Consider the following 16,006-nt stretch of genomic DNA (forward strand, 5'->3'; position numbering starts at 1 on the left):
ACTAGAGCTAAGCAGAGTTCGGTCGGTCTGTTTTGCCAATACTATGACAAATAAATTACAGCAGAAAATGTCCCTCCATAGAAGTCATCTGGGTTTTCCTCCTCCAGTCCACTTAGAAAGGTCTCCTGAAACCTGCTTTCTCACAAAGGTAGGAATCTCTTTCTGATTTTCATCCTAGGTTAACTCAGGACTGACATTTACTCTGGAATAACATTTTTCAGTAGCTGAAGGTAGATGGAACTGTATCCAATATTTAGACTCCCATGTTTTTATAAAGACCAAGTATATCCCTTCTCAGCCTTTCTCTTGCTGGGCTAAAGAAGCCAAATTACTGTACTTCCCTTTGAATAAGATTTTTCTTTTACTTAATCAATTTAGTATCCTTTTTTGGCATCTCTTTTTTCTAAATTTATAAATTCAACCAAACATCATTGTAAATTGACAATGGCAATCATTTGAAAAATTAGCTTTAATTTGAACATTTAGTTAAATATTGAAACTCCCTTAGTAGAAGAATAAAATCAATTAATCTAGGTGTATCCTTTATGTTTGATGAAAGCCCCCTTGTGGGGTCCATCAAACCTATAATACAGCTGTAACAAATTCCGCTGACCCACGAGAACTGATGTAGTCAGAGGAAGGAAAAAATGAATTTCTGTTGAGCAGAAGCGCAAAAGGATACTGGTTTGTTCCGAGACAGGTCGTGTTACACTGGGCAGAAGCTGGCCTTGTTTGAAGTCAATGGTAATATTCCTATTTGCATTAAGGTTTTATTAGTGTTCTAGCAGTTAAGTATAGGACTACTGGAGAGGATGGTAACAGTGCAATGGAACACTGGGTTTAGATCTTTCTATTAAAATGATCTAATTTCTCATTAATGCATTCAGTGATTAATTGGCACTTACAACTAATGGAAATAAATCAATTTGATCATCATTCAAAATGTGGCATTTCTCAGAAACTTGCATTTTAATGAAAAGCAAGAACATACTCTGACACTTTAGCTTGTCTGATCTCCATTCTGTTCACACTGCTAGTTGTTTAAAGCACGTGAATAATGTTAACTACACTGTACCAATTTAATATTCTAGCCTTGAACCTGAAAAGATAGATAAAGAAGGTGGCAGTGAAAGGAAAAAGCAAAACCTCAACTTTCCCCAGAAAGTAACTAACTAAGCAAATGAAGTTATATTCAGACCACCACCGTGTCCAACGTTGTTTCTGTAATAGCTCCTGCATCTAAGTTCAAGAATGCAACAAAGCTTTTCAGCTGCAGACTGTCCAGAGGCTCAGGAACCTTTCTTTCCATACAGGCAGTGTATGACTGGATGACATTTTTTACCCTAAACTTTCATATTGTTGGAATTCACCCCATGGTACTTCTGTTGCCTAAAAGTAAGGTGTCTGTGTATCCTCCCAGCCTCTCTTCAGCGAAAATGGTGAGAAGGAACCACTGGTACTCCCCTGGGCCTTCCCTGGAACTGGCATTGCCAGGAGGAGGTTTGGCTGATCAGTCTCTCCCCCTTCACGGGGAACCTCCATGACCACAGGGAGTGGATATGTAACTGCTAGATGGTAAAGCTGGGTGAAATGAACCCCCAAAGCAAGTGGCAGATGGTTGAAAATGCCCTGAAGCTAGCACCTACCACATATGGCCTGAGAGGTGCATTAGTCTGAACCCCAGTTGCATTTGGCAGAAAAGATTTTTTTCTCTATGTATTTTCACAGAGTTAAAGCACCTTCAAAACCTTGTGGTCTTGTTTTTCATGTTTATCTCCCTTTTGCTTTCAACTGAGACACATCTGACAGAAACATGGTCTTTTGTCTGAGTTTATAATCAGCTGAATTATAAACCTCAGGTGGAAATGGTTGCCACACTGCCCTGCTCAGATATTTATTAAATGCCTCTCTGTCTGTGTCCTGACATGAAGCTGAGGCCAAGCAGGCGAAAGCAGGTTATTCCTTGAAAGGGTCATTCCTTCAGTAAGCAGAGGCAGCTTCACAGCTGCCTGCAGAGCATTCCTAAATTCCAAGTTATTTCAGCCCTCAGGTCCAGCTTGGTGCACCAGATGCTCCTTTCTTCTGTCTTCCTCACACTCATCATGATTTTGCAAATAGGGCAGTTGGCTTTGCTCTGCAGCTGTGGGATTAATCTGCGTTAGCTGAATAGGTGCTTACTTCTAGCTTTTGGCTTTGGTTGGATTTTTGCTTTGTGTGTTTGGTGGAGGGATTTGTCCTTACGTATTGTGCAGCCGGCATCATCTAAAGGGAATTAGTTTTCTCACAACTGAATGCTTAGTTTCCCATTAATACTTCCTTAATTGAAAAGGTTGTTCAAACCCCTCGACAGCTGAGCACAAAACCACCTAGAGATACAAAAAATCACACAAATTGAGAAAGGAAATGTAACTCTTTTTTTTTTTTTTTTTAAATTCTTCCTATCATTCCTGAAACACCTGACAAGAGTGCTTTAAGTGAAGCATTGCCACCCTTGCCTTGCAGAGGCTGGCTGAGCCCATGGTCCAGATGGCCCTTTGGAAATGCCTGTGTTTCTCTAATGACAATGAAATGTGTTTGGGGCAGAGACCTAGGGAAACATCTTGGGTTGACAAGAATTGCTCCTGGGCTTTTGCTTTGCGTTGCTCTTCTCAGACACGATGGAGAGACTGCTTTATCACTAACGTACATTCAGAAATGTTGTATTCATGTACGAGGTTCTAACAGCTAGGATTTCATTATTAAACTGGATGGAACTATAAACTCTTTGTTTAAGCACACGAATGCGAAAACAGGAACAGTTTTTATCACACACTCCCCAAAGACCTAATATATTCACTCTGATTATGAATCCTGAGAGGTGAGCCCAAAGAACACGAAACAGTATTGTATTTAATTTACTGTTTTGTTATAAAATGTTCCACTGTGTAGGTATTTATTTTGTAAGTTTGAATGGGAAAATTATGTTTTGCAGCTGGAAACTCATATAACTATATACTACCACCCAGATAAATAAACAAAAGATAAGGTGTTTCTTATGATACAGAATGGAAAGAGAGATTAACACATTTTTAATTCCACAGAAAATATTGTTCCCTATCAATAAATCCTATAAAAATTGTCGACCTTTTGAAATAACTGCAGACTGAAAAAAAGTAATTTCATATTGCTTTCTTTGCTTTTTTCGGAAGTTTGAATTTTTCAATTTTAGTTTCCCTTACTGAAATTTTAAGGTACTTCCCAATCAGTGTCTTCAAGTTTTCAGAAATGTCCAAACATCATTATCAGTTTGTCTGATGAAACAGAAATCTCTGATGTTCTGATACGTCAAAAACCTGTCTTTCATATATCAGAAAGATTCACTCTTAACATCAGTAAACTTGCACAGCTAAATGAGATTTCCAGGCTGGAGGCCTGCAGGAGTAGGAGAATATCTTCACTGTCTTAACATCTCAGTTTCCCTCTCCAGGGCTGATCTCTTTTTTGGAATGAATCATCCAGTTCCTTCTGGGGTGAAATTCAGATGTGTTTCTGGGGACAACTCTGTTCGAGGCTGTTCCCTGTGGTCAGCTGGGGAAGGAGTAGGGCCACCGTTCTTCCCCACAGAGCCTTCTCACATGTCTTCAAATCAAGGTCCAGGGCTTGTCATGCCCTTGGTATCATGATGTACAGCCATTGGTTTGATAGGCTGTAACACAGTCCTTATGCATTATATCTGGGGAAAAAAAAAAAAAAAAGAAATAAAGAAAGCCCCAGAAATAACAATGTCTTATATTTGCAGAGTTATCAAATGGAGCCTGGAGGCAACCCAGGCTTACAGCTATTCCGTAGGGCTCCTGCCAGGGTTTTCTAGCAGAGCTTGTCCTGAGCATCATGCACACAAGCCACCCTGTGGCACTTGATCTGGAGCCAGGCGTCAGTCCCTTGGGTGGATGCCTCTGTGTGGCGCAGAACAAGTACTGGCATCTCACAAGCGCAACTGAGATCTTTGGCTGGATGAATCCACAGCCTGTTCTGTGTTAAAAGCTCTAACAGCATCAGTCTCCGTGTACAGGCAGGGGAGAAGGAGGAATAGCTCTGAGCATCTATCAGTTTGGGACTATTTGGGTTGTGTTTGTATCTGTTCCCACTTACAACAGGCATTTGAGGAAATTATTTTATTACACTTTATTTTTAATAAAGGTGTGGCTATCATCTTTGCTTCCATAGGAAAGACTTCTTTCTGTTCATGTGTGAAATGAGAAAAGGCAGGGAGAGGGATGTGAAATACTGGGAGGGGGGGGACAAGAAAGGAAAAAATACATCTACAGAACCCAACATTTCAGCAAAGACAAAAGGAAGTTGGGTTTTTTTTCCTAATTATGATGTTTGCTAAGAGCAAGTCAGATAAGATTGCAGCTGAAGTACTCTGAGCTGGCTTGAGCTGGAATCCGAGGAGTTAATCTCCAATTTAAGGGATGGAGTTTTTCCATCAGGGTCCTGTTCTACCCTGTACAATATTTCTACAGTATACGAGTATAGCGCAGTTATGCTCATGGGATGGTTTTCCATTCAGTTCTATCAGCACTGAATTCCTTCTCGTACTTTGCCCTGACTGTTGGACAAATATCCTGGAAGTCTTAATTCTTCATATTTTAGGGGGGTGCTGTGGTTTAACCCCAGTAGGCAGCCAACCAACACCCAGTCACTCACTCACTCCCCTCAGTGGGATGGAGGAGAGAATCAGAAGGGTAAAAGTGAGAAAACTCATGGGTTGAGATAAAGACAGTTTAATAGGGCAGCATGAGAATCCCCAAAACCTTGACACTGTGTAAGCAGTGCTCAGCAATAACTAAAACATCCTGGTGTTGCCAACACTGTTTTCATCACAAATCCAAAACACAGCAACTTAAAAGCTACTATGAAGAAAATTAACTCTACCCCAGCCAAAAGCAGTACAGGGGCAAAAGGTAGCATGAAATCATAATTGGGGAATATTGTTAAATTTACTTGATAACTTTCTTTTTTGTTTATTTTCTAAGTATCTTTCCTGGTTTTTTCTCACTGCCTTTCTAAATTACTTAAAAGACATGCAGCATGACATCTTGCCCTTGTTGAAATCAACTAGTTTTGACAGGTCAGGATTTAACCCAAAGGCTTTTAAGGGAAAAAAAAAAATCAGCATTAAAATATAGAAAAGATTTTTGCAGGTAAACCTGTAAACCTTTTTACCATATTCACTGACTTTACATAACCAGTGCAATATGATTTGGGAAAACAAATGTAGTAGTCTAATTTTGAATTCCAATCCTTTTAAGAATTGACAAGGATTTTTTTCAAAACAGAAAAAATTGCAGAAAACAAAAGGTCATGGTCTCAAAATTTGGAAAGCAGCTATAAAATCATCTAACCAGTGATCTTCTGGGGAACATTTACTGAAGGGAAAATAAATTAGATTCACTGAAATAATTGTCCTCAAGATATAATTTGACCAGCTCTCCAGTTAACTTGGCACTAATTTGACAAAAAAGAGCAAAACAAAATCATGTCTGAGGTAGGATCTTCTATTCACTCTTCCTTCCTTGTTAAAATACTCACAGAGAATTTTTATTGGTAGCAACTTGGTGCTAGTGGCTAACCAACAATTTGTTACTAGGTTCATGCCATATTGCTTCTCCAACTTGCAGAAACCTATTTCTTTCATGCATAACACTTTTTAATTTATCACCTCTTGAGAGCACTTAAGCCACTGTGATTCAATTAAACCAATGTTCAATGGCTGTGCCTGTGTTTCACACTTGGCTGATAAAAGAAAAAGATGGGAGACGTTACAACTATTGATTGACTATAGTTTATTTATGGTTTTAACCTATAAGTCTTTAACAATCACCTTAATTTTGTGCGTGTGTGTGGAGAGTGCTGAGCTGATAAAAGCAAGCTGCAAGTGCAATCCATACTGAGAAAGGAGAAGCATGCTTTAACATTTTATCTGTTTATGTAGTGAATTTATAGCTTGTGACTTTGTCAGTTCTAGAGAGCAATTTTCTCTCCTTACAGGTGTAACAGGGATGTCACAAGCACCAGTAGTGCAATCTTCCCTGAACTGGAACAGCCCCCAATGCTATTTCAAGGGATTTTTCGGGGGGATTCAGTCTCTCATCCATTTCTGTTAGTTTGTCAAACTCCTGTGACAGGCTTTCTGGCAATAATGTAATTTCAGCTTGTGTTGGTGATGCATCAGAGAAAGGAAAATAGTCTTTAAAAAATTACGATGGTGGGGAAACTAAATCAGACAACTGTATACTGACTTGTCCAAGGTCATGTGGAAAGTCAGAGCCAAAAAGAACCCAAATGTCTCTCTCTTTTTTTTTTTTTTTATTTATTTTACACTGGGCCAGGCTGGATTTAAATCCAGAGGGATGTGCGCAAAATTTCAGAGGCACCTAGTCCTGATGAGGGAATGAAGAACACAAATATGGATAAAACCCAATCCTTTAAAATGCAAAAGGAAGAAAAAAATAACATGACTGCACTATTTCCACTCTCTATTTAAACTGCTGTACGGCACTCACAGGGAAGCTTTGACATAAAGAGGGAAACTCAAGATAAAGTGGAAGGGTAGATAGTGGGTACTGGAGGTGCTTACCCTGCTGTATATTCCCTGAGCTCATCTGAATGATAGCTCTTGAGGCAGTTATTTTGCAGGGATTCACAATAACAAGGCAAAACACTGTGTTTGGCTTTTTATTAATTCATTTTGTGCAAAAGGCGGTTTTCAGGGACACTCTGTCCCGAGCACAACTACCAAGGTATCTCCTTAGAATCAAAACACAAAAGCTTACAGACATGAACATTTCTGTGGGAGGCTCCTGTTCTCACTAAATCCTCCTTCACAGCCCACAGAAAAGGTTGGGTGAATTTAAAGAGTACAAAACATTCTTAAAAGGATAGGTATAAAATGATGACAGAAACAATAATTTGGAACTAGTGGAAATTTTTCCTTTAAAATTTTATTTGGTGTAGAATGTCTTTTAACAAACTTTAGATTTTTTTTTTGGTCAGAAACACTGGATTTTTATCTTTTTTTCCACTTTCTAAAGACATTTTCTCTAAAACTAAAAAGTAATTTTGTAGGCTTCATGTTGGTTTTGTTTTTAAGGAAGAAAATTATTTTTTTCCCAACAACTTAAAAAATTCTGGCTAAAAGAGTGGTAAAAATGCTTAGTTAGTAGCATACTCTGGCTAGCTTGTTTTGGGGGTGATTACTCAAACTGGCATATGAATAGGAGGAGGAGACCTCAAGAAGGAAAATCTTGGTCCTTCAAATCACTTTCAGAAAAGCTGCTTTCCTTCCAAGCCCCTCCCCAAGATCAGCTCTGCATGGAAAGCTCAGCCAGGGGGCAGGACTTTCCACCTCTCCCAGGAGGGAACAGCGCCACAACGGGGTGTTCATGAGCTTTCACAATAACTGGCCCTCTTCCCCAGCTGGACTGGCAAAATTTCTACCCTGCATAAATGATTATGTATACGCTTTCATCAGTTTTATGTAGGACTGATAGTGGAAGGCAGCTGTCATTTACCAAAGTGGAAACTGTAATGAAGGGTTAAGGTGAAACCCTTTCCGTAAGTCCCAGTGTATCTGTAGTTACATGAAATGCTGCATCTTTGCTCTTTCAGGCTACGATAATTTATATGATGGTATTGTAGGCTATTTTATGGGACTTTGAATCCACTGTAATGTAGAGTAAATGAGATAGGGAATATCTTACTACCTATCTCTACCTATCTCCATTGCCAAATTATGCTGTAGAGCATTCAGGTTCTGCCTTTATCAGGAGCCACCGTCTAGAAGTCACCACACAGCAGGTGAAATTCGCATCCCACGCTTGCCCAAGGTTCATCTGTACTTATCCCGTGTACCTGGCTGCAGTTTCTTGTCAGGGCCTACCATCGTGTTTGGCAGGTAGTGATGATATGGCAAGGGTGGCTGAGCAGCCAAGTGAAGGTGGGAACCAGCAGGACCCCAGGGAAGCTGCAGTATTCTCCCAGAGATTTCTGGTAGGAATTCGTCTTGAAGCCGATGTAAGAATTAAACACTGAGTATGACTTTTTTTTTTTTTTAACTTATTTTATCAATTTTTTCCTAACTGATGACAGTCCTGGAAAGATGAGGGTTTTCTTTGTTTTGTTTTGTTGTTTGTTTGTTGCTTGGGTTTTGTAGTTTTTCCCCTACCTGGGCCTCTTTTCTGTGTTGTTGCTGCTCTTCTTATTTTCCCTGGTTTATTTCAGCCAGCTGTTTGGGTAGGCTTTATGTTTCACTTTGTATTGAGCTGTTGCTTTCTGGCTGTGGCTTCCACCTCTAATTCTGTACATAATGAACAAAATAGAAGAAAAACAAACACAATAGCAAAATATGTCATTATCCTTTGCATCTTTTCCATGCTTTTTGCTGATCATATGCACAGCATTTGTAGTGCTGCCAAGAGCATCTGAGCCTCAGTCAACTACCTTTGGGATTGTAATTCCTTTATGATCTATTTTCCTATTTATTTTGATCCGAATGGTTTAGTAAGTGCAGCTTGGAAAAGATACAGGCAAAGGTCTTTGGACTAAGTTTCTGTTGAATTAACATGAGCCATTTCACATACCATTGGGTACTGGCATAATACATTTTAGCCTGGCAATTGGCCTTGAGAACATAAATCAAATTCATTTATTTCCTTTTTCAGCTCCTATCTTACTTGGGCAGCAGACACTCACCACAAGTCAATGCTACACTAGCAACAGATTACACCTGAAGAAGGGTAATGGATACAAGAAGTTCATTCATCTATCTATCTTGCTATTTATCCTACATATATTAATAGAATGTTTGCTACACAGAATTCACTATACTTCATTTTCTCTCCTTTAGTCCTTGCATATGGAGATATAACTGTGATTTTTTTCATGAGGAAAGGAAAGAGGGACATGGTCTGAATTATTCATGGGAAAAAATATGGCCAAGAGGTAGGTCAGAGGAATTGAAGTAAATCACAGGCAAAATTGGTAATTAAACTTAACAACCTAAAGTATGTACATAAGAGCTCAGTATAGCTCTCTCTGGAGGGCTGTACTTCAAAAGATGCCTTTACAGTCATAGACAACAATGGTAGCTTTCAAATTGTCTTTAGTGTACATATCTGTGCTGTAGAAATCTATACTTAGCAGGGTATTCCAGTCTCCTTTTGCAGACTGCAGTAAGAAACAGCTACTCCTAGAAAGCACCTCATCTCATCCTGATTCACAGATTTAAAATAAGTCAGATAAAATATGAGTTAGTAATGCCTTGTTCTCTCCAGCAACAATAAAAAGAATCCAGGTGAGTATCTTGGATATACCTGCCTGCTGCATCACTGCTTAAAAGTTCACTGAGATGAATCTCACTTATAATTTTATAGAAGTTGGAGCCTTTCACTGTTTTTTTGATATTGTGATAGAATTGTGTTACAAAACATGGCATGCCTCGTGATAAAAATGTTGCACATGTTGGTATTCGTGATTCTTAAGAATTCTGCAGTGAATGAGAATTAAATATTGACTGGTATGCTTCAATACAGATATGAGATTTAATCATATGCTTAGCTATGATCATCAAATATTTATGTAAGTGAATCAATGAAGATTATGAATAAAGGTAGCAAGATACACACAAAAATGATTTAAAAGAAAAAATACCGTTTTTTCTTATGGAGTTAAAATTAATACTTAATGTATCTATCTATATATACTTGTGGGTATATCTTAGACACAGATTGCATCTGTGACTCAACAGGTGGTGAGAACATTGCCAATTGCTCAAAAATATCAGGGGATTGGTTGCATTGTTCTGTCCATCTCAATTGCTGAATTAAAATTAAAATAACAATACTAAAAAATATTGAACTGAAAATCTCTAACGTCTGTCTAGCTGCAGAACTTCTACATAAAGAAGCAGTTGAGGTAGTGAAATCATAAAGGAATATCATATGAACCCATCACTGTTGGAGAGTGAGATTAGAGCAGATAGTGCAGCAAATCTCTTTGCCATCTGCTCCTTCAGCATCTTGACCAGCTTGCAAGGCAGGCAGTATCCTCCCTTTTGTCCTATTAAAAGTGACATGTGCTGTCTTCTGCATCAAGGTATTTGATGCCATCCAAACTTCACACATTTTGAACTGAAATTAAACAGAGCAGACTTGGACCAATCCATATGAAGTTATCCTTCAAGGGTTGTCCACTGAAGCATTAAATTCACTAAATGTAAACTCACAGTAGGCAGTGCTAAACTAAGCTGAAGGAACCAGTCCTAAATGAGCTAATCTGTGTACTGGACAACAGTGGTGTGGGGTTTTTCCCCTCATATTTGATCCCACTAAAGAAAGTCTTGGCCCAAGTCTAAGGTAAATTGTTTGAAGTTAACATGGGCTTTTCTACATGGCTTTGCCCTGCTCACATGCAGCCATGTCTTCAGCAGACTTATCCAAACTACAGCAGAGGATGTTTATACATGTGAAATTACTGCAATAAAAACATATTCCATGGTGAAAAGTAAGACAAAAAGGCAACCAAAAGACTTTAACTGTAAATATTTTGCTATTTTTAACCCACCTTCCTCTACCAAAATTAAAAAGCTTGATGACATTCTTTTTAAAGTGAATTTTCTTGGTATTTCTATATATATATGGTATATCTGCATACATTGTTTCAGAGAACCATTTTCTAAAGCCATCATTTAAATATTTTTAAATGTTTTGTTAAAGTGCTAGCAACTAATTTTTTTTTTTCAGAGCAATAGCAGACGCTAAATATTACTTCATTATCAGTTTTTTAATGCTAAGGATTACAGCCTCGGAACAAAGGTTCTCATAAGCTGGAAATTCTGATTTTGAGGAACATGTATTTAATGAATCTGTGCTATGACATGCCTGAGAAAACATTTAGGAACTACAACTTTAAAAAGTAACAAACAGATCGATATTATATTTAATTAACATCAGCAAAAGCAAGGTAATTTGTGAAATCCATTTTCCTGGCAGACTCTGTTCTTTTTTTTTTTTTTCTCTTTTTCTTTTCATTGTCTTTTCAAATCAACAAGTACAAATACCTTGTCTAAAGAACAGTGAAGGAGGTGTGAAGAGATGAAGAATCTAGGTGTACTCATCACTGGCTGAGTGCTATATTAAGAGGGTAAAAGAAAATAGAGAACCTCAGCTACTGAAAGAAGGGTTCAAGGGATGACAGTTTCCATTAACAGTAGAGAGAACCAAAGTGAATGAGTGAATCTCACCCATGAAAGAGCAGAGACTGAGGGTGAGGGCTAAGTGAGCATCTGCAATACAAGGTCTCCATCAAGCAAATGGATATATCTCAGCTGCAAGTACTTCATAGCTATCCTCCATTCTTTTATTATTTCCTTTGTTACTTTAATTGCACTGGTAGTGCTCCTTGCTGTGAAAAACACAGCTTCTTTCCTTACTGGAATACCACTGTTTCTGTTGTGTGTTTTTTTTAAATTTCATAGCACATTATGAGACTATAATTTATTTTTAATTTACAAAATAGAGCAAGATTTTCAACCTGAAGCCACAGAATCTCCTTCAGTAGAGTCTGTGCATTCAGTGGATATTTCCTAGGGTCAATAAATCAAAAAAGATTGCAAAACTTTGATGCAGGAGGAACAATATTTAAAATATAAATATGTAAAATACTTTCAAAGAGAAAAATCAAAATCAACTAGTGCACAATTGAATTAACTACCCCCGAAAGCTGTTATTAACTGCAGTTGTCCCCTGACGTGGTACATGCTTGTGGCAGCAGAATCCCTTGTTGTCTCATTCCTCTTGATGCTAGCAGTATTAGTCCCTTCTGGCCTTGTAGGGTAGGATTTCCAGCTGGTAAAATGTAGTCAGTATTTCTGTCTCTTAATTGTATCTGCAAAGAAATCAGCCAAGCTAATTATTTGTATTCTAAAGGCACTTTCACCCTGTCTTCTACTTTCCAAAGATGTATTCAGTGTTGGGCAAATAGAAATAAATGATGCACTGTTAGAAAGTAACTCTTCAGCTGTTGTGCAGTGGTGCAGGTTCTTGGGGGAAGATAAATTAGTATTTCCTTTATTTTTAAGAAGGGGATACATCCAAAAAATAACCTTTTTTTGTTCTGCTTTAAAACAAAGGAAGAGGTAAACAAGTAGTTAATGAATCACAGAGAGCAACCTGCTGTAATTCCACTAGCCTTTCAGGCCAAGACGCATGTTTTTTGTCAAAGACACCAAAGGTGGGGCTAGAATCCAATGGATGATGTCAGCTTCTTTTCTATGCCAAAAAAACACATTGCCTTTTTTCAGGTGAGTGTTTTCTAAGGCCTTGTACAACACCCAGAAATACAGAACACTTACTACGTGTTCATTTTATATCACAGATTTTTCATTATAACTTCTTAACCAGTACTTAATTGTACCACATAATTTTTATAATTTTAAAATATTTTATCATGAGTTGGAAACTGATTTTAATTTGCTTAACTGTTGATAAGAATATGTATGGACAGACGACTTTCAGCTCAATAAATGCAGCTATATGTGTGTGTGTGTACGTACATACCAGAACAAAGTAAAACCAGTCTATATGCACTCAATTCACTTGGGCCTTTGAAGCCAGTGAAAGAAGGCAGCTGGGAAGGCCCTGTGGCAGCCAAACCTTGCATGTTAACAGAAGCAGCTAAAGAAAGTCTCGCCAAGTCAGCAACACCACTATCCCAGTTGCATCCATAGCACAGAGTACTGCCAGCAAAGTAGATTACAGTGCTTGGTTTACGAGCTCTTTGGCTTCCAGGCAGGCTTTGTGTGTGGCCATGTACATAGCAACCAGTCCTTGGTGAAAGAAGGATGGGTACCAATGCTTGTGTCAAGGAAAGAATGAACAGGTAAGAATTTTCAAAATTGTATTTTCTTTTCTCTCAGACACCACTGTCTGCCGTCTAGGAGCTGGGAACAGCACTACAAGGCTGATCTTCTGCTCAGTGTGGTCAGAGTTTCAGTTGTATGCAGTGGTCATTGAGCTCTGTAATTAATGTGGTTACATTAAAGCATCCAGCTGTTGGGTCCACATTTTGCCCTCAGATGCATGTGTGTGGCTTCCGTGCTTCAATGGGAACAGTGTATGCATAGCTGAGGATAGAATCTGGCTGCGTGTGTGTACACATATGTATACATAGGCATCTTTGTATATACAGTAGTTGTAAGGAGAGAGATAAATGTATTTTCCTGTATGATAATATTCATTAGCTTCCCATTTCCTTTTTGTACCAAATGTTCTTATTTCTCTGTAGAGTCCTGGGCTTTGGTGTATAGCAGTCTTCCTTAGGAAGCATGTAGGGCATTTGGTGACTTATTTCAGCCAAAGCAATGGGATTGATCCAAGCTTTTGTCCTAACCTCTAGCTGAACCACAGCCCAAACTGTTTGGAAATGTTAAAAGTAGTGTGTGAGAGAGAGGAGAAGGCAACAGAAAAGCAAGAAGAGAAGAGAAAAGTGAAGCAAAGTGAGGGAAGAGAAGAGAAGAGAAGAGAAGAGAAGAGAAGAGAAGAGAAGAGAAGAGAAGAGAAGAGAAGAGAAGAGAAGAGAAGAGAAGAGAAAAAGACCAAATGTTCTGTTTGTGTCTGAGACAGGAAACAGCAAGACCAAAATATCCCAGAAAGGCTATTCTTGCTGTACTGCTGACCCAGCCAAAACCAAGTGCTTCTGGAAATCTTTCAAGAAATCCTGTTTGAGTTATTTCCAGTCTTGCTTCCAGACCAGAGAAGCTTGGATAAGGCATTCAAAAGTTTGAGTGCTTATCAGCTGCTTCTTCCTTTTGCCTCTCCCCACCTAAACAAGAGCCCAGGCTCATCATCAGTTCTTCATGGTTGTGGCACTTCCTTCTGCAGACATCTCTGACCGGTTCTCCACTTATACAGGTCAGGCAGCTGAAAGAACTGAATTTAGCTTTTCTAAGCATAAAGCAAAGCATGCTAAGACAGGTAAGTTGTTAGGCAATGCCCTATAACTGAACAAGAGTTGATGGTGATATTGTCCTTCCCCCCGTTGTTCCCTTTCGTGCACTGCCACATTTTGTGCATCACTATGTATCCTCTTTGGCACAGTGATTGCAGCTTATTGAGTAATATGACTAGCTTTTTGTTGTTGCAGAAATGATGCATTTCTCTCTGAAGCTGCCTCTGTATATCTGCAGGCAGCTGCACTTGTAGTTCAGGCAGCAGCTGTGACTGTTATTTTTTACTCTATTTTTTTCAGAGCAGAGCTAAGAATATGAATTACTTGTTGCCTTTAAGCTAAGGGAGCATTTGCCCTGACCACATGGTCATCCATGTTTGGTTGCAATCTGGGACAGAGGTGGTTCATTTCATATTCTACCCGAACTGCTTTCCTCATTCCTAATTATCTTAAATAATTAAGTATTGGACCGTAACTGAAAAAAAAAAAAGGCAGTTTGATTAAAAACCAGAAAGGAACACTGTATCTCTTTCATAGATATTCTTCTGCTTCCTAAAAAAAATGTTAGTCCTTTGCACTATATGTTTGAGGTATGCCATCCATAACTAAGCCTCATTATTCCTATAGTCTAACAAATCTTTAAGTGCTTCAGGTGCTTTAGCAGCATCTCTTACAGAAGTCTGTCTTAACAATATAAGCATATATAACTTTACTTCAAATTATTCAAATCTAACTTGCAATTCTGCTTGGTTTGAAGTAAGTAGCTGTGCAGGAGTCATAGATTACATGTTCAGAAAGGACCAGTGTGGTTAACTACCTTGACCCGTGACAGAGGACATCGGGCTAGCCTGAATTTGATCTTAGTGTAGCTAGACCATGACCTTTAGAATAACCCCTTTTTATTTTTTTTTCCTCACGTAGGTATATGCAGGCTAAGATCACCACATACTTTCATTTCATCTTTGACAAAGTGATTAGGCTGCCTGGAATTTTTTTGCTATGAGTCACGTTTTCTTATAATCTAATTATTCTCACAAATCTTCTCTGAACTCTTTCCAAATATCAATCCTTCTTCAACCGCAGGCATAGGAATTTACTTGAGTGTTCCAGTAATGTTTATTCTGGGACAAATACATAAGTGTTATTGACTCTTTACACTTGCTCAGTACCCCCTTGTTAGTAAATTTAAGGGTCTTGTTAGGGTTTCGAAACACCGGATGGCACATGAAGCTCAGATCAGTTCCGAGGGGGATCATCATCATGGATCTTCCCAGAATTACTGTTTCGTGTGTTAGCGTCTCCTCTCCTGTTAGTATCATTTATGTCCTTTATTCGTTACCCCCTCTCTCTCTTTCTTTTTTCCTTGTTCAAATCAAAACGAATACTGTTTACAAGCTTCTAGCTTACCAAGCAATCAATATTGCCCTTTGTCAGTAACATTTCTTCCTTATTATTTGCCAAGCTCTAACACTTCCTGATAACTGCAAACTTTGTTAACGACATTTTTATGTTATCTGCCAGGTCGTTGATAAAAACTCATTAAAATATATTACCAATGCATTACCTATGGGATCACACTAAAAGCACACCTGCTTCATGATGATTTCTCTGACATCTGTCACTTAGTTAATGGATAATATATGTACTGTTCACTGTGTTAACTTTCTATTGTCCTATATTTTTAATCAAAATGTCCTGAGGTACACAGTTAAAGGTTTGAGTGAGCTTTGGTTATATACACTAATATCGCTATCTTTGTCAACTCAACTTGTAATCCCACAAGAAAAAAATCATGTTAGCTTGCCAGAATCTATTTTCCAGAAGACTAGTTTGAGTGGCTCTCATAATATTTTATTATTTATCAATGTAATCTTTCATCATCTGTTCCACTATTTTGTTTAGGGTCAAGATCAGGCTGACAGAATATTTTTGGGCAGGTCATCTTTTTTATCCCTTTTAAATATTGCTGTTACATTAAATTTCTTCCAGTTTCTGAAATTATTCCAGTCTTTCCAGA

This window comes from Egretta garzetta, unplaced genomic scaffold, assembly GCF_000687185.1.
Source record: "Egretta garzetta isolate BGI_Z169 unplaced genomic scaffold, ASM68718v1 scaffold349, whole genome shotgun sequence".
NCBI lineage: Eukaryota > Metazoa > Chordata > Aves > Pelecaniformes > Ardeidae > Egretta > Egretta garzetta.